General features: G+C 34.2%; 2 protein-coding genes and 1 long non-coding RNA gene across 12 annotated transcripts in view; 2 read left to right on the top strand and 1 right to left on the bottom strand.

Moving 5' to 3' along the window:
• LOC141378504 (uncharacterized) overlaps positions 1 to 7,840 on the top strand; it is a 70,698-nt gene extending 62,858 nt beyond the window's left edge. The window contains exon 7 of the long non-coding RNA XR_012393204.1: positions 5,890 to 7,840. This is a non-coding gene — a long non-coding RNA (uncharacterized lncRNA). The remainder of the gene's footprint in view (positions 1 to 5,889) is intronic.
• Positions 1 to 13,190, bottom strand: part of LOC100535969 (transcriptional-regulating factor 1) — a 62,701-nt gene extending 49,511 nt beyond the window's left edge. For 3 of the 6 annotated variants that reach the window (XM_068214507.2, XM_068214508.2, XM_073928098.1), the window contains exon 1: positions 13,028 to 13,190. The gene's annotated coding sequence lies outside the window, so the exon portion shown is untranslated. Of the gene's footprint in view, positions 1 to 281; positions 519 to 13,027 lie in introns of those variants that run through there. The other 3 variants (XM_009292797.5, XM_073928100.1, XM_073928097.1) reach the window with 2 other exon arrangements.
• A 3,415-nt stretch (positions 13,191 to 16,605) lies between these two features.
• The window catches only part of ptk2ba (protein tyrosine kinase 2 beta, a), a 92,429-nt gene continuing 90,362 nt past the window's right edge, over positions 16,606 to 18,672 (top strand). For 2 of the 5 annotated variants that reach the window (XR_012393197.1, XM_005158577.6), the window contains exon 1: positions 16,606 to 16,684. The gene's annotated coding sequence lies outside the window, so the exon portion shown is untranslated. Of the gene's footprint in view, positions 17,375 to 17,426; positions 17,716 to 18,672 lie in introns of all 5 variants that reach the window. The other 3 variants (XM_068214505.2, XM_068214506.2, XM_073928102.1) reach the window with 3 other exon arrangements.

The following is an 18,672-nucleotide window of genomic DNA, read 5'->3' as shown; positions in this document are numbered from 1 at the left end:
TGACAGTCAACTACTAAAAACACAGCAGCATTTTTAGTAACTCTCATATATAGTTCAGCAGATACTAAGTCTGTGCAATCGTTGTCTTTTTTTAATCAACCATATCTGTACACATAACGCAATCAAAGCTTGCAACATCAATCCACAAATCTGCTGAGGTCAACGCATGCAATGACTAAATTACAGCAAAGTCGAACACTCTTAAGTATGCTTTTTATTTTAGAGCAGTTTTTAAGAAGATGTTGCATGTAGATAACATAAAATGAGATGATAATGCTTACCTCTCGTTTCTATTTTGACTGAAGGCTGACCTTAAATGCACCGAACATCGTCATAAAAAAATAAAGGCAGGCGGATTACAAAATAAAAAAGGCAATAACTTAAAAGCTGATCTGAAATGGGAAGTAAGTCGAGTCGATAGTGCTGACTAAGGATTTGGTGTCCTTTTATAGCTACAGCGAATGGCCTTAGAGGGTTCAAGGAAGTTCAGGAAATGTCATCTCTCTCTTTTTAAGCAGAGAGATTTCCGGCATATGACCACAAGCTATTTTTTCAACCTGCTATTATTTGTGTCATTCGTTATTCGGTGTAGTTTCATAAACTGGGTGAGGGTTCGAAAACGGGCTTGATTAAAAGCTGTACTCTCAGATAATGATGCATTTTTGATGAAAGGTGTCAACTATTGACTTCCATAGTGTTTGTTTTTCCTACTGTGGAAGTCAATGGTTACATCATTCTTCAAAATATCTACTTTTGGGTTTTGGGTGGAACCACTTGTGGGAGAGTAAATAGAGTAAGTTTTAATTTTTGCATGAACTATCCCTCCAGTTTCAGTAGTTTTAGTTGAGTTTTGGTTTAATTGTTTTTAATAATTTGACCTTTCTGAAGCGGATGAACATCTGCTCGTCTGGTTAGGTTCAGATGTGTCATTTTATGGGGCTGCATGGTGGCGCAGTGGGTAGCACGTTTGCCTCACAGCAAGAAGGTTGCTGGTTCGATTCTCGGCTGGGTCAGTTGGCATTTTTGTGTGGAGTTTGCATGTTCTCCCTGCGTTTGCGTGGGTTTCCTCCCAGATTAATAAAGGGACTAAGCCGCAAAGAAAATGAATGAATAAATGTTTCATTTTATATGTAATGATAAGGTTAATAGCTGGTAAATAAAATACCCTTTTTTCATAAATGTCAATTTACACATTTCTTTGGTTTTTAAAAATGTACATTTTCTCTGACGTCAAAACCAGCTAAATCCACTTCTGTTTTTTTTTTTTTTTTTGCAAAAACCTCTAAATCCACATTAAAGACAAAATCACTAAAGATGCTATTAGAAATTATTTACTCATCACCTGAAATTAAATACATAAATCTGTCAAGTAAGTGGCGGTTCATTCCACTGTGGTAAACCAGGGAAAAAGCAGAAGGAAAATGAATTAATGAAATCTGTTAAGTAAGTGCATTAATCAATAACATTAAAACTGACATTAATTCAATCTTAACAATCTGCTGTCATTTCTGATTTTTGGGATTTAGATTTAATGTAAGTAGAGTATTGTAAGCATTGTAAGCTAAGCTTGGTAGATTTAAATATTGTAGTTTAAAACATTGTGAAACATCAATAGCCCCTTTCACACATACACACCTTTCCGGAAAATTACCGGCAGTTTTCTGGAAAGGTGTGTATGTGTGAACAGGCCCTTTTTGAAAATACCGGTAAATTCGTTCTGGCTATTTTACGGAAAGAGAAGTTGTAACATTACCGGTAATATGCCGGAATGCTGCGCTGTGTGAATGCAGAAGGAAGATTGCCGGAAAGAGCGCGTTCACTTCTAGAATGTGATGACGTGAGACGTCTGCTTTAGCCAATCAGAACGCATTAACGTCCGTGCGGTTTATGAGAATAAAAGCCTTTGAATATTTTTCCAGACACATTTAGCTGCTAGAAATTAGTCAGAGAACGTTTATATGTTCATCTTATTGCCAACCGTGTAATTAATTATCGATGAGATGCTTATGATAAGCCGTTGTTTGTTTACCTTCAAGCTTTGTGTGTGCCCGTGAAACAGCCCATGAGCGCCAGCACACACATATCATGAACATCTCGACATGCGAAAGTGTTTCTCTATATGTTTCCATCGAAGTTGTTCACAATAGTGATCCATCCACAGAGTTTGTGATGTAGTTAAATGTTTACAAACACAAGCGCAGCCGTTTAGAGGTCATTTCTGGTTAGTGATGTCAGAATTTACCGGTATTTTGGAATGGATGTGTGAATGCTCTTTTCCGGAAAAATTCCGTAACCTCCTCGCCTGTGTGAACATCGCTTTTTTTTTTATTTACCGGTAAAGTCGTTCTGGAAATTTCCCAGATATTTACCGGTATCGCTGTGTGAAAGGGGCTAATATCTGTGCATTGTCCATTAATAGAAAGAGCTTATCAGATCTATTGGTATTATGAAGTAGGCTAATATAAATGTATAGTTATACACATTATAATTCTAATTTAAAAAATAGCTTACGTTAGCAGATAAATCACAAGGTAGGCCTACTTGGCAAAAAGGAGATGCCTCTCAGACAATTTTAGAAGCTGTCATTCATTTATTCTCACCATACTTAAAGTCTTGGTGTCTTTTTCGTCTCTTGTTTATCCCCATAGCATCCATGTTGGATAAAAGAACGGCATCTCAACTCTGTCTTTCGTGAAGTGCAGTTGACGTTTATTGTATAGTAAATCAGACTCAGTCAAGGTAGCGTCACTGCGCAAAAAAACACTATGAATGCATGCTACACTCCCGACTGCACATTGTGTTTTCTTGTTCTTATAATGCAGGGAGTTTTGAGGTAAGGGTTGTTTTCATTTGCCACTCACTGACAGTCGGACAGGCTCAACCAGTTCATCTCCGTCTTTTAAAATCGAAAGCGGAATAAAACACTCTCCTCATAAAAGCCGGCGAACATTCTCTAAAATGTTTGTATAAATGGTTGTTGTGCCTTCTATTATTTTCTATTACCAGCATTATATATTTAATTATATATAAAACTAAAACTATATAGATATACAGTTGAAGTCAGAATTATTAGCCCCCCTTTGATTTTTTTTTCCTTTTTTAAATATTTCCCAAATGATGTTACACAGAGCAAGGAAATTTTCACAGTATGTCTGATAATATTTTTTCTTCTGGAGAAAGTCTTTATTTGTTTTATTTCGGCTACAATAAAAGAAGTTTTTTATTTTTTAAACACCATTTTAAGGTCAAAATTATTATCCCCTTTCAATAGTCTACAGAACAAGCCATCGATATACAATATTCAGCCTAATTACTCTAAAGGCTGATTTATACTTCTGTGTCAAATGGCGGCGTATGCTACGGCGTTGACGCATAGCCCTTCGCCTTGGCCGTCAGCGTCGCTGACGTGCACCTCTCAAAAAATATAACTACACTTCACAACAACGCGTAGCACAAGCTCTGTGATTGGTTGGCTTGGTATCACTGACGAGTCTGGGCGGGACCAAGAGCCGCGCGAATAGGGCAACCCTGATGGAGTGTTTGTTTACAAGTGTGGAGTCCCGTGAAGGAGCTCCGGATGGAAAGTTTTGTTTTGTGTTTACCTCATAGTTAGAGTTCTTGCACTTCCGCTGGTTCCTGCCTCAAAATGAGCGAGTTTGAGCCACTTGTACATCCAGGAAGTGTTCAGGAAAAGCAAAACAGCAGTGAAGAAGCTCGACACAGAGGAACATTTACACCTCACTGCCAACTAGCGTTTTGGAAGTGTTAATGCAGACCAACAGAGACAGCGCGCAGAAGTATAAATCCGCCGTGGGTCGCGCTGGTCACTTGACGCAGAAGTATAAACCAGGCTTAACCTGCCTAGTTAACCTAATTACCCTAGTTAAGCCTTTAAATGTCACTTTAAGCTGTATAGAAGTGTCTTAAAAAATATCAAGTCGAATATTATTTACTGTCATCATGACAAAGATAAAATAAATCAGTTATTAGAAATAAGTGAAAACTATTATGTTCAGAAATGTGTTGAAGAAATCCCTCTGTTATACAGAAATTGGGAAGAAAATAAACAGGGAGCTAATAATTCAGAGGGGCTAATAATTCTGACTTCAATTGTATATAATTTTTTTTTTAAGTACACAGATTCAAAGAGAACCACAGGTCAACAGAGATTACAAAAGAGCAGCTTCTGCTTTAAACTGGACTGACTGAATATCTACTATTAAATATATACTATCCAAAAACATACAGACAAATGTAAAATACAGTAAAACACCCTAAATCTGTTGAAATGCGTCAATCTGATGGCGGTCGAGTCGGCAGCAGGATATTATTGGGGGGTCGCTGACAAAAATATTGAACAGCTCCGCCAGAGCACGTCATATGCGAGCTCATATGCAAGTTCATTTTACATGATATGGCATGCAGAAACACCATTGAGCCTCGCTAGATCCTCCTATATGGGCGCGCGTCCATTATAAAACACTCATGTCATGGTTACCAGCGAACAACCACCAGATGTCGCTGGTAAACACACACACACTTAGAACTACACTTTTCCTGGACTACATTTTCATACATTCACTTCTTCCTGACACCCATGCTCATTCACCTAACTTGATTGCATTCACCACCTGAACCTTGTCATAGACTGAACTCTCATAGCTGTAACCACCCACACAATAATTATTTGGACTATTTAAACCCCTCTTTTCCACACACATGTTGCCGAGTCTTGTTCATCTGTAAGGTGACATTACAACGCGTTATCCTGGTCTTGGTTTCCTGTGTTTTGAACCTAGCCTTGTTTATTTAGTTTTCCTTGTCTGCCGCCTGCCTTTCGACCTCTTGCTTGTTAAAATTGACTATGACTCTGGATTGTCCTCACACACCTGTTTGCTCCCGTATTGACCACTGCTTGCCTGACTGTGAATAAACCTGCACATTGGATCCTACCTTCTGTTGTCAGTGTCACTCCCCGGCTTTACAACTCTCAGGACTTTAATTTGGAGAGCTAAGCAGATATATTAAAGAGTTGGTAGCGATCAGCGATCCTGCAGGTGGGCCGCGAGATCTCAATATTATATTATAATTATTGAATTTCCTTATTAGTATACTGTATTAAAATGATAGTGATGCACTTTCTTCTGTTCTCTGATTGTTTACTGCAAAAACAGCCTCATGATCGCGTCTGCAATAGTACACGTCAGCCTGTTCATTCACAAACTATGCAAGTGAAGGTAAAAGTGAAGGTCTCTCTTTGTATTTATGTGTCTGATCATTTAGAAAAGATATAGCAACCCGAGTCAGACCAGTTTGGAGGTTTGGACCACTTTCATATGATCAGCTGATTCAATTTTTGCCTTAATGATGTACCTAATAAATTGGCCGCAAGTCAGTGTAAGTTTTGTGACAGATATTTTATGTTATAGAAAACGCTTGTACATTCATTTTACTGGTAACACATGCTGAATGGATTTACGCGGATGCAAATTGTCTAACATTAGCCAGAATTGGTTGATGTAACTGTTATGTAGGTGTGGTGTAGATGCAGCACCTCGACGGCTTTAAATATAAATCATGTACTTATAAACATGCTCGCAATTACATAGTAGACTGAGCTGAAAGCATGAGCTTAATCAGTCATATAGTGTGACCCTGAACCACAAAACCAGTCTTATGTTGCAGGGCTGCACTTTTAGCAATAGCCAAAAATATACGTTGTATGGGTCACAATTGAGAGAATATCAAGTAAAGGTCGTGTTCCTTTAAGACTTTTTGTACATTTCCTGCTGTTAATATACCAAAATGTTAGGTTTGTTTAGTAATATGCATTGCTAAGAACTTTAAATGTGACTTTCTTTTTCAATATTTGAATTTTTTTTGTCTCAGATTCCAGATATTCGGATTTTTCAGCTGCACATCCATGACGCGAATCTCCCATTCCAACACATCCCAAAGGTGCTCTATTGAATTGAGTTCTGGTGGCTGTGGAGGCCATTTGAGTGCAGTGACTCTCATTGTCATGTTTAAGAAACCAGTCTGAGATGAGTACACTGTGGTCATAAAGAAATGGACATGGTCAGCAACACTACTCAGGTAGGTTGTGGTGTTGACACGATACTTAATTGGTACTGATGGGCCCAAAGTGTGCCAAGAAAATATCCCCACACCACCACCTGCAGCCTGAACCATTAATACAAGGCAGGATGGATCCATGCTTTCATGTTGTTATTGCCAAATTTTGACCCGACCATCCGAAGATCGCAGCAGAAATCGAGACTCATCAGACCAGGCAACATTTCTCCAATCTTCTATTGTGCAATTTTGGTGACCTTTTGTGAATTGTAGCCTCAGTTTCCTGTTCTTAGCTGACAGATGTGGCACCCGGCGTGGTCTTCTGCTGCTGTAGCCCACCCGTCTCAAGGTTGGATGTGTTGTGTGTTCAGAGATGCTCTTCTGCAGACCTCGGTTGTAGCGAGTGGTTATTTGAGTTACTGTTGCCTTTCTATCAGCTGGAACCAGTCTGGCCATTCTCCTCTGACCTCTGGCATCAACAAGGTGTTTGAGCCCACAGAACTGCTACTTACTAGATATTTTTTCTTTGTCAGACCATTCTCTGTAAACCCTAGAGATGGTTGTGCGTGAAAATCCCAGTAGATCAGCAGTTTCTGAAATACTCAGAACAGCCTGGCACCAACAACCATGCCACGTTTAAAGTCACTTAAATCCCCTTTCTTCCCCATTCTGATGCTCGGTTTGAACTGCAGCAGATCGTCTTGACCCTGTCTACATGCCTAAATGCATTGAGTTGCTGCCATGTGATTGGCTGATCAGAAATTTGCGTTAACGGTCTGTTGTGGCCTAATAAAGTGGCCAGTGAGTGTATTTCAGGCCAAATATTTTCCTGTAACAAACAATAGATTAATGCAAAGTTTGTTTAGCTTTCAGATCAATTTCTAAACAGTGAATGCTTAGGATTGGTTTTGTGCTCCACATATTTAAATACAAATAATGTAAAGCTTTTAAAAAAAGCTTTACTAAAATAATGTAAAGCTTCTCTGACCACATCTCTAGAACTGCTCGATCGTGCAGATTCACACTCTATAACATCAGAAAGATCCGACCCTTCTTATCTGAACATGCAGCTCAACTCCTTGTTCAAGCTCTTGTTCTCTCCAAACTGGATTACTGCAACTCTCTACTAGCTGGGCTTCCAGCTAACTCTATCAAGCCTCTTCAACTGCTCCAGAATGCAGCAGCACGAGTTGTCTTCAATGAACCTAAACGAGCACGTCACTCCGCTGCTACTCATCCGTTTGCACTGGCTACCAGTTGCTGCTCGCATCAAATTCAAAGCTCTGATGTTTGCCTACAAAGTGACTTCTGGCCTTGCTCCTTCTTATTTGCTCTCACTTCTGCAGATCTATGTGCCCTCCAGAAACTTGCGTTCTGTGAATGAACATCGCCTCGTGGTTCCATCCCAAAGGGGGAAGAAATCACTTTCGCGAACGCTCACGCTCAATCTGCCCAGTTGGTGGAATGAACTCCCTAACTGCATCAGAACAGCAGAGTCACTCGCTACTTTCAAGAAACGACTAAAAACTCAACTATTTAGTCTCCACTTCACTTCCTAATCTGTAATTGCCTCTCTGAATATCACACTAACTGTACAAAAAAAAAAAATACTAATACTACTAATACTTCCCTTCTTAGACTTTACAGACCTGAAACTTGCTTATAGCACTTATTCATTGTTGCTCTTGGTTGTGTAAATTGCTTCCTTGTCCTCATTTGTAAGTCGCTTTGGATAAAAGCGTCTGCTAAATGACTAAATGTAAATGTAAAAACACACTTAACATTTAATTACTCAACTAGCCCATGTTTACGTTTGTTTTATAAAAAAAGAATCAAGCTCTCTATTGAAACAGATGTATTTCAGGACAATTATCGGCCGATCATAACAAACAGTACATTAATGGAAAGATTATTTAGCTTTCAGATCATGTATAAATCTCAATTTCTAAAAAAAACAACTTATGATTGGTTTTGTGCTCCACATATTTAAATAAATAATAATGTAAAGCTTTTAAAAACACACATTTTAACATTCGATTACTCAACTAGTCCGTGTTTACGTTTGTCTTATAAAAAAAGAATCAAAATCTTTATTGAAACAGATGTATTTTGGGCCAAATATTGTCTAATCATAACAATCAGTGCAATAATTTCAACTTATGATCAATGTGATCAACATATTCACATAAATATAATGTAAAATAAAAAAAACTAAAAACACATTGCACATTAGAGCTCGCCTTATAAAAAAAATCAAACTCTTTATTGAAACAGAGGTATTTCAGGCCAAATATTGTCTAATCATAACAAACAATGCAATAATCCAAGTTTATTTAGCTTTCAGATGATGTTTCTAAAACAGTGATACTTATGAATAATTGTGTGCTCCACATATTTAAATATAAATAATGTAAAGCTTTTAAAAACACATTCCACATTCAAATACTCGTTTAAGTTCATCTTATAAAAATAAATCAAACTCTTTATTGAGATAGATATATTTTGGCCATATAGTGTCCAATCATAACAAACAATGCAATGATGCAAGGTTTATTTACCCTTCAGATCTTGTATAAATCTCAATTTCTAAACAGTGATACTTTTGACTGGCTTTGTGCTCCACATATTTAAGCAAATAATAATGTAAAGCTAAAAAAATAAATAAAAGACATTGCCCATTGGGGTTGTCACAATACTGGAATTCAATACCAATCTATAGCAATCGCTATCAGAAATGAACGTTTTAAAAATTTCAGTATGGATTGATAACGGATTCCTGTATCATGACAACCTTATTCTACACTCGATTACACAACTAGCCCTTGTTTAAGTTCGACTAGGTTCGTCTTATTAAAAAAATCTAACTTTTTATTGAAACAGATGTATTTCAGGACAATTATTGGCCGATCATAACAAATATTACATTAATGGAAAAATTATTTAGCTTTCAGATCATGTATAAATCTCAATTTCTAAAAAAAAAACTTATGACTGGTTTTGTGCTCCACATATTTAAATAAATAATAATGTAAAGCTTTTAAAAACACACATTTTAACATTCGATTACTCAACTAGTCCGTGTTTACGTTTGTCTTATAAAAAAAGAATCAAACTCTTTATTGAAACAGATGTATTTCGAGACAAATAGTGTCCAATCATAACAAATAATACATTAATGGAAAGAGTATTTAGCTTTTAGATCATGTATAAATCTCAATTTCTAAAAAAAAAAAACAACTAAGACTGGTTTTGTGCTCCACATATTTAAATAAATAATAATGTAAAGCTTTTAAAAACACACATTTTAACATTCAATTACTCAACTAGTCTGTGTTTACGTTTGTCTTATAAAAAAGAATCAAACTCTTTATTAAAACAGATGTATTTTGGGCCAAAAATTGTCTAATCATAACAATCAGTGCAAAAATTTCAACTTATGATCAATGTGATCGACATATTTACATAAATATAATGTAAAATAAAAAAAACTAAAAACACATTGCACATTAGAGCTCGCCTTATAAAAAAATTAAACTGTTTATTGAAACAGAGGTATTTCAGGCCAAATATTGTCTAATCATAACAAACAATGCAATAATCCAAGTTTATTTAGCTTTCAGATCATGTTTCTAAAACAGTGATACTTATGAATAATTGTGTGCTCCACATATTTAAATATAAATAATGTAAAGCTTTTAAAAACACATTCCACATTCGATTACTCGTTCAAGTTCATCTTATAAAAATAAATTAAGCTCTTTATTGAAATAGATATATTTTGGCCATATAGTGTCCAATCATAACAAACAATGCAATGATGCAAGGTTTATTTACCCTTCAGATCTTGTATAAATCTCAATTTCTAAACAGTGATACTTTTGACTGGCTTTGTGCTCCACATATTTAAGCAAATAATAATGTAAAGCTAAAAAAATAAATAAAAGACATTGCCCATTGGGGTTGTCACAATACTGGAATTCAATACCAATCTATAGCAATCGCTATCAGAAATGAACGTTTTAAAAATTTCAGTATGGATTGATAACGGATTCCTGTATCATGACAACCTTATTCTACACTCGATTACACAACTAGCCCTTGTTTAAGTTCGACTAGGTTCGTCTTATTAAAAAAATCTAACTTTTTATTGAAACAGATGTATTTCGGGACAATTATTGGCCGATCATAACAAATATTACATTAATGGAAAAATTATTTAGCTTTCAGATCATGTATAAATCTCAATTTCTAAAAAAAAAACTTATGACTGGTTTTGTGCTCCACATATTTAAATAAATAATAATGTAAAGCTTTTAAAAACACACATTTTAACATTCGATTACTCAACTAGTCCGTGTTTACGTTTGTCTTATAAAAAAAGAATCAAACTCTTTATTGAAACAGATGTATTTCGAGACAAATAGTGTCCAATCATAACAAATAATACATTAATGGAAAGAGTATTTAGCTTTTAGATCATGTATAAATCTCAATTTCTAAAAAAAAAAAACAACTAAGACTGGTTTTGTGCTCCACATATTTAAATAAATAATAATGTAAAGCTTTTAAAAACACACATTTTAACATTCAATTACTCAACTAGTCTGTGTTTACGTTTGTCTTATAAAAAAGAATCAAACTCTTTATTAAAACAGATGTATTTTGGGCCAAAAATTGTCTAATCATAACAATCAGTGCAAAAATTTCAACTTATGATCAATGTGATCGACATATTTACATAAATATAATGTAAAATAAAAAAAACTAAAAACACATTGCACATTAGAGCTCGCCTTATAAAAAAATTAAACTGTTTATTGAAACAGAGGTATTTCAGGCCAAATATTGTCTAATCATAACAAACAATGCAATAATCCAAGTTTATTTAGCTTTCAGATCATGTTTCTAAAACAGTGATACTTATGAATAATTGTGTGCTCCACATATTTAAATATAAATAATGTAAAGCTTTTAAAAACACATTCCACATTCGATTACTCGTTCAAGTTCATCTTATAAAAATAAATTAAGCTCTTTATTGAAATAGATATATTTTGGCCATATAGTGTCCAATCATAACAAACAATGCAATGATGCAAGGTTTATTTACCCTTCAGATCTTGTATAAATCTCAATTTCTAAACAGTGATACTTTTGACTGGCTTTGTGCTCCACATATTTAAGCAAATAATAATGTAAAGCTAAAAAAATAAATAAAAGACATTGCCCATTGGGGTTGTCACAATACTGGAATTCAATACCAATCTATAGCAATCGCTATCAGAAATGAACGTTTTAAAAATTTCAGTATGGATTGATAACGGATTCCTGTATCATGACAACCTTATTCTACACTCGATTACACAACTAGCCCTTGTTTAAGTTCGACTAGGTTCGTCTTATTAAAAAAATCTAACTTTTTATTGAAACAGATGTATTTCGGGACAATTATTGGCCGATCATAACAAATATTACATTAATGGAAAAATTATTTAGCTTTCAGATCATGTATAAATCTCAATTTCTAAAAAAAAAACTTATGACTGGTTTTGTGCTCCACATATTTAAATAAATAATAATGTAAAGCTTTTAAAAACACACATTTTAACATTCAATTACTCAACTAGTCTGTTTACGTTTGTCTTATTAAAAAAAGAATCAAACTCTCTATTAAAACAGATGTATTTCGGGACAAATAGTGTCCAATCATAACAAATAATACATTAATGGAAAGATTATTTAGCTTTTAGATCATGTATAAATCTCAATTTCTAAACAGTGATACTTATGACTGGCTTTGTGCTCCACATATTTAAATAAATAATAATGTAAAGCTTTTAAAAACACACATTTTAACATTCGATTACTCAACTAGTCCGTGTTTACGTTTGTCTTATAAAAAAAGAATCAAACTCTTTATTGAAACAGATGTATTTTGGGCCAAATATTGTCTAATCATAACAATCAGTGCAATAATTTCAACTTATGACTGGTTTTGTGATCGACATATTTACATAAATATAATGTATAATTAAAAACAAAACAAAACATACGTTGCATATCAGAGCTGGCCTTATTAAAAAAATGAAACTCTTTATTGAAACAGAGGTATTTCAGGCCAAATACTGTCTAATTATAACAAACAATGCGTTAATAGAAAGTTCATTTAGCTTTCAGATCATGTAAAACTCTCAATTTCTAAAACAGTGATACTTATGAATAATTGTGTGCTCCACATATTTAAATATAAATAATGTAAAGCTTTTAAAAACACATTCCACATTCGATTACTCGTTCAAGTTCATCTTATAAAAATAAATCAAACTCTTTATTGAGATAGATATATTTTGGCCATATAGTGTCCAATCATAACAAACAATGCAATGATGCAAGGTTTATTTACCTTTCAGATCATGTATAAATCTCAATTTCTAAACAGTGATACTTATGACTGGCTTTGTGCTCCACATATTTAAATGCAAATAATGGAATGTGTTTTTAAAGGCTTTACATGTTATTTTCCTCCATTAGCCTTGGTTTAATTTCACTAAGTTCATCTTATAGATATAATGAAACTATCACACTTGTTTTTGCAATGGGGTTTTCATCATCATCATCATCATTTTATCTGATCATGAAGCTGCACCTGTTAACTGAAACTCTGCTTCCTTCTGCAGTTAACAAGCTGAACAAACTAGCACACTTTAATGGAGATTAGACTTTTCAATACAGTATATAATAATAAAACAAAACAAGTAAACAAAAGCAAGCAGCTGAATATTTGAAATTGATGTCCTTGCGTTATCAAAGCAAGATTTTTTTTTAGCCCAAAGGAGATTTATGTTAATATATTTTTATGTTTGAACACATATTTTTTGCTTAAACATGAGACAATGTGTAAATGTAAATCTCCTTTAGGCTAAAAATGAGGTTAAAAACAACAAGTGCTTACCCTTACAGAAAGTGAAAGAGACGTGATGAAACTCTGACTGAAGTTTCATAATTCTTCATCCTACAGCTGAAGAATATGATGATCATATGAGACATATAGACCCACACATATGCACTCACACTCACATACACACAATGGCATTATCTCTAAGAATTTTCCTAGTAGCGTTGAGTGTTGAAACCGCTCATATGTGAAGGTGTATTTGTGCAGTGTTTGTCAGCAGCACCCTCTGCTGTTAAACACACTTCCGTATCTCTGACATCCTGAACATTTTAACTATGACACACACTCAGGAAAACCAACACACTTTATTTATTTATTAATTAATTTGTTTATTTATTTGTTTCTATTTATTAATTTATTTTTATTTATTCATTCATTGATTCATATATTTATTAGTTTTGTTGTTATTTAATTGTTATTCATTTATTTATTTTGATTCATTGGGTTATTATTTATTTATTTTATCTTTTATATGTCTTTTAAATGAAGTGTAGTTGCTGTATTTTATTTCTTTATTTTAGAAAAGCTAAAAGTCAAAATGTATTTATTCATTTACTCATTTATTCATCTATTTTTATTTGTTTGTTTGTTTCTTTGATTGTATATTTATTTATATTGATTTGTTCATTTTTATTTTCATTTATTTAATTGAATTTGTCTTTCAAAAAAGTGTAGATGCTTTTATTTTATTTATTTAGCAAAAGATACAAATCTAATTTTATTCGTTCATTAATTTATCCATTCATATATTTATTTATTTTTATTTATTTGTTGATTTATTCATTCATTCATTTATTCATATATTTATTTATTTATTTATTTATTTATTTTTATGTATTTGTCTTTAAAATGAAGTGTTGTTACTGTTATTATTTATTTTACAAAAGCGAAAAATCTAATTTTATTTATTCATTCACTTATTTATTCATACATTTATATTTATTTATTTATTTGTTTGTTTGTTTGTTTGTTTTTTTATTTGTATATTTATGTATTTCTATTTGTTCGTTTTTTATTTAAATTAATTTATTTTAATGATTATTTCAATTAATCTTTTTTTGTCTTTTAAAAATGTAGTTGCTGTTATTGCATTTATTTAGCAAAAACTAAAAATCTAATTTTATTCATTCATTCATCTAATTATATAATTATTTATTTTTATTTATTTGTTTATTTTTTCTTCAGTCATTTAAAGTGTAGTTATTGTTTTTTGATTTATTAATTTTACAAAAGCTAAAATCTAATTTTAATTAGTCCCTCATTTATTCATCCAACTATATATATATATATATATATATATATATATATATATATATATATATATATATATATATATATATATGTATTTATTTGTATATATATATTTGTATTTATTTATTTGTCTATTAAATGAAGTGTAGTTGCTGTTATTTTATTTATTTATTTTACAAAAGCTAAATAATACATAAAAGTAATTGTTGTGTTATTACTATTAACTATAATATACATTTGATTTCTACTAACTCAATGTCTTTCTACAATGCATTATATATAACATTTTTAAAAATATTTTTATTATAATTAAAAAATCAACAAAATTTAAAACTTATTTTGTATTGTTGTTATGCTAGTAAGTGTGATGAAACATGTACATTTAAATATAATGAACAGTATTATATTGAATAGTTATATATTATCTTTATTATTTTGATTTCATCTTCACATTTACAGTATGCGTTTGCTTTTTAAAAAAAAATTATTTGGATAGCTGTTTTGTTGCTATTGTTATTTTTATTTTATTTTTTCGAAAAAAAAAACATTTAAAAATATATACTAATTATTATTTCTTATTCTGGACGGTGCGGTGGCTCAGTGGTTAGCACTGTCACCTCACTGCAAGAAGGTCGGTGGTTTGAGTCCTGGCTGGGCCAGTTGGCATTTCTGTGTGGAGTTTGAATTTTCTCCCCGTGTTGGCTTGGGTTTTTCTCTGTAGGCTCCGGTTTCCCCCACAGTCCAAACACATGCGCTATAGATGAATTGAATAGAGTAAAATAGTGAGTGCGTGTGTGAATGAGTGTGTATGGATGTTTCCCAGTATTGGGTTGCAGCTGGAAGGGCATCTGCTACGTAAAACATATGCAAGAATTAGGGCTGGGAGATTTAGCAAAAAAAAAATCTAGGTTTTTTATAAAGTTTGACCGATTCACGATTTCGATTTCGATTTTTTTTTTTATTGTGTAACTAGTCTACTCAAAACATTACAACAACATGACTGAAAATAACTTGAAAAACCATATACTTTTATCATTGTGCACCAACTCTTTCAGGTTGGAGGGTTTCCTTTATCACCCTGTTTTTTAGCTCCCTTCACAGATTCTCAATTAGGTTTAAGTCAGGACTCTGGCTGAGCCACTGCAAAGCATTAATGTTTTTGTGTAGTATCCATTTCTTGGTCATTTTGCTGTGTGTTTTGGGTGTTTGTCATGCTGAAATGTCCACTGGTGCCCAAGGCCAAGGGCAGACTGCCAGATGTTGTAGTTAAGATATGTGACGTATTGTTTATTTTTTGTGGTTCTGTTTACTGTAATTAGGCTCTCTGGTCCCCCAGCTGACTATTTTTGCACATTTAGTTTTATCAATCTGCACCAACTTTTTCAGGTTGGAGGATCTCCTTCAGCACCCTGATTTTTAGCTCCCTCCACAGATTCTGAATTGGGTTTAAGTCAGGACTCTGGCTGGGCCACTGCAAAGTGTTAATGTTTTTGTGCACTAGCCATTTCTTGGTCATTTTGCTGTGTGTTTTGGGTGTTATTGCTGAGAATTTTGACATATTGCTCTTTTTTCATGGTGCTGTTTATTGTAATTAGGTTCTCGGGTCCACCGACTGAGTCTTAGCCATGACTGTCCACAAACCAGTAGCATAGAGCTTCTGTTTATCACCTGTTGATTTGATTAAAACAGCAGTTCCCGATCAATTAGGATGCTTTGGAACACCTTGGACTATTTGTAACGGCATAGACCAGGGATGTCTAAACTCGGTCCTGGAGGGCCGGTGTCCTGCAGATCCATCTATCCATCCATCCGTCCATCCGTCCGTCTGTCCGTCCATCCTTCTATCTATCTATCTATCTATCTATCTATCTATCTATCTATCTATCTATCTATCCATCCATCCATCCATCCATCCATCCATCCATCCATCCATCCATCCATCCATCCATCCATCCATCCATCCATCCATCCATCCATCCATCCATCCATCCATCTATCTATCTATCTGTGTGTTTATATATGTATGTATGTATATGAACGTGTGTGTGTGTGTGTGTGTGTGTATATATTATACATATACATATGTGTGTGTGTGTGTGAGAGAGAGAGAGAGAGAGTGAGAGAGAAAGTGTATGTGGTATTGGTACGTGTGTCTGTTCTTACGCATGTGTGTTTCAGTGAGTGTTTGTGTATATATATACTCTATGTATGTGTGTGCGCATGAGTGTGTGTATGTGGTGTGTGTTTTGAGGAAGTGAGTGACACGCGTGGGGTGTGTCCACAACACTCGCGTCAGGACTACATCTCACTGCTCTCAGTCTCTCAGTGTTCAAGATGAATTAAAGAAACACTGGACAACAATCACACTCACAGAGCCGGACTGAACATCAGCTCACACTTCAGGTCTGTCAAGCATTTACATTTTCTGCTTTGATTAAAAGATTGTGAATGTTTTAAATCTGAAGACACACTCAAACACTGAGAAGGAAGTGCAGCGACGCTGATGTGTTGCAAACATCATTCATATTTCCATATTCAGGAGATGATTGTGTTTATTTTAATGCACAGCAAAATCAGCCTGATACTTGATTTAAACTTTCTTGATTTTTTTTTAATTGCCTTAAATGTGACAAGTTGACTTTACTTAAAAAAGTGAGTAAATCTGATGTAACTTGGATCTGTTAAGTTGTCTTTAGCTTCAATTTTAAAATTATGCATGTAGTTCATATACTATAATTTAGGGCAGTGTGTTTCCTCATGTTTCAAGTCAATTAATTGCCCTAAAAGCAACAGGTTTACTCACTTTTTTAAAGGAAAATCAACTAATCGCTTTAAAAACAATGAACTTAATCACTTTATCTGAGTAAAGTCAGCTAATCACTTTAAAATCAACCAGTTTACTCACTTTTTAAAAAGTAAAATCAACTAATCGCTTTAAAAGCAACAGATTTACTTTTGTTTTAATGTCAACTAATCGCTTTAAAAGCAACGTTTACTCACTTGTTTTAAGTAAAGTTAACTAATCGCTTTAAAAGCAACTGGTTTACTCACTTATTTTAGAATAAAGTCAACTAATCGCTTTAAAAGCAACAGGTTTACTCACTTCTTCATAGTAAAGTCAACTAATCACTTTTAAAAGCAACAGATTTACTCACTTTTTGTAAATAAAGTCAACTAATCTCTTTAAAACAACCCAAGCTTATTCTGAAAACGTAGTCCTGCGTTTATTTTTTTCAAGCGAACGCTGTGGGGCGGTGTGACGCTGTTCCCTTTTGCGCTTGCCGGCCGACCGCTTACCTCCTTGTGGAGGGCTTCCCCGCTGCAACCCGTTTGTCCACTCAGCTCACAGTGTTTGTCGGCAGGCTCGAGATGCAGAGAGGAGTCGACTACGGCGATCGGTTTGGAGTCCGGGGAAGATTGGTTCCAGCAATCAGGTAAGAGAAAAACAGAATCCCAAAAATTAAGTCAACGAGTTTCGTGACAGGGTGAGAATGCGGTGAAATCCGAAAACACGGTAGAAAAAAAAAAATCAGGGCTTTTCTTTTTTTGGACGGCTTTTTGTAAACTGTTGCTCGGGTTTAGGAAAGCGAGCGGGCGGGCGGGTCGATCTGTAAAATTAGTTGGGTTCAGGGAAGGAGGAGGGCGGGTCAGCCGATTGGCCGGTCGCGCAGTCAATCATCCGGTCAGTCGGACAGCGGCCTCTGGTGGGTTCACGCGAGAACAGCGCGGGCGGATTCGCAAAAACAAAAACAAAAACTGCAGCCGTACGTACCCGCCGGGACATATTCCGCGGTCTCCAGAATCGTCCGCGGGACTACGTTTCCACAATGAGCCTGGGTTGCTTTAAAAGTAACAGGTTTACTCACTTCTTCATAGTAAAGTCAACTAATCGCTTTAAAAGCAACAGGTTTACTCACTTCTTCATAGTAAAGTCAACTAATCGCTTTAAAAGCAACAGGTTTACTCACTTCTTCAGAGTAAAGTCAACTAATCGATTTAAAAGTAACAGATTTACTCACTTCTTCAGAGTAGAGTCAACTAATCGCTTTAAAAGTAACAGATTTACTCACTTCTTCAGAGTAGAGTCAACTAATCGCTTTGAAGAAGTGAGTAAACCTGTTGCTTTTAAAGCGATTAGTTGACTTTACTCTGAAGAAGTGAGTAAACCTGTTTCTTTTAGAGTAAAGTCAACTAATCGCTTTAAAAGTAACAGGTTTACTCACTTATTTTAAAGTCAACTAATCGCTTTAAAAGCGACAGGTTTGCTTAATTTTTTCAAAGACACCAAATCATCTTTTATAGTGTATTTATATTAACTTTTTTATCAATATGTCATAATTTTTTTGCAATATGTCATGCTTATACTTTTTTCCATTTGATTCAGACGGAAC

The sequence above is a fragment of the Danio rerio genome, chromosome 17 (assembly GCF_049306965.1).
Source record: "Danio rerio strain Tuebingen ecotype United States chromosome 17, GRCz12tu, whole genome shotgun sequence".
Taxonomy (NCBI): domain Eukaryota; kingdom Metazoa; phylum Chordata; class Actinopteri; order Cypriniformes; family Danionidae; genus Danio; species Danio rerio.
Note: the sequence above shows the minus strand (reverse complement) of the source record. Positions and strands in the feature narration are given on the sequence as shown.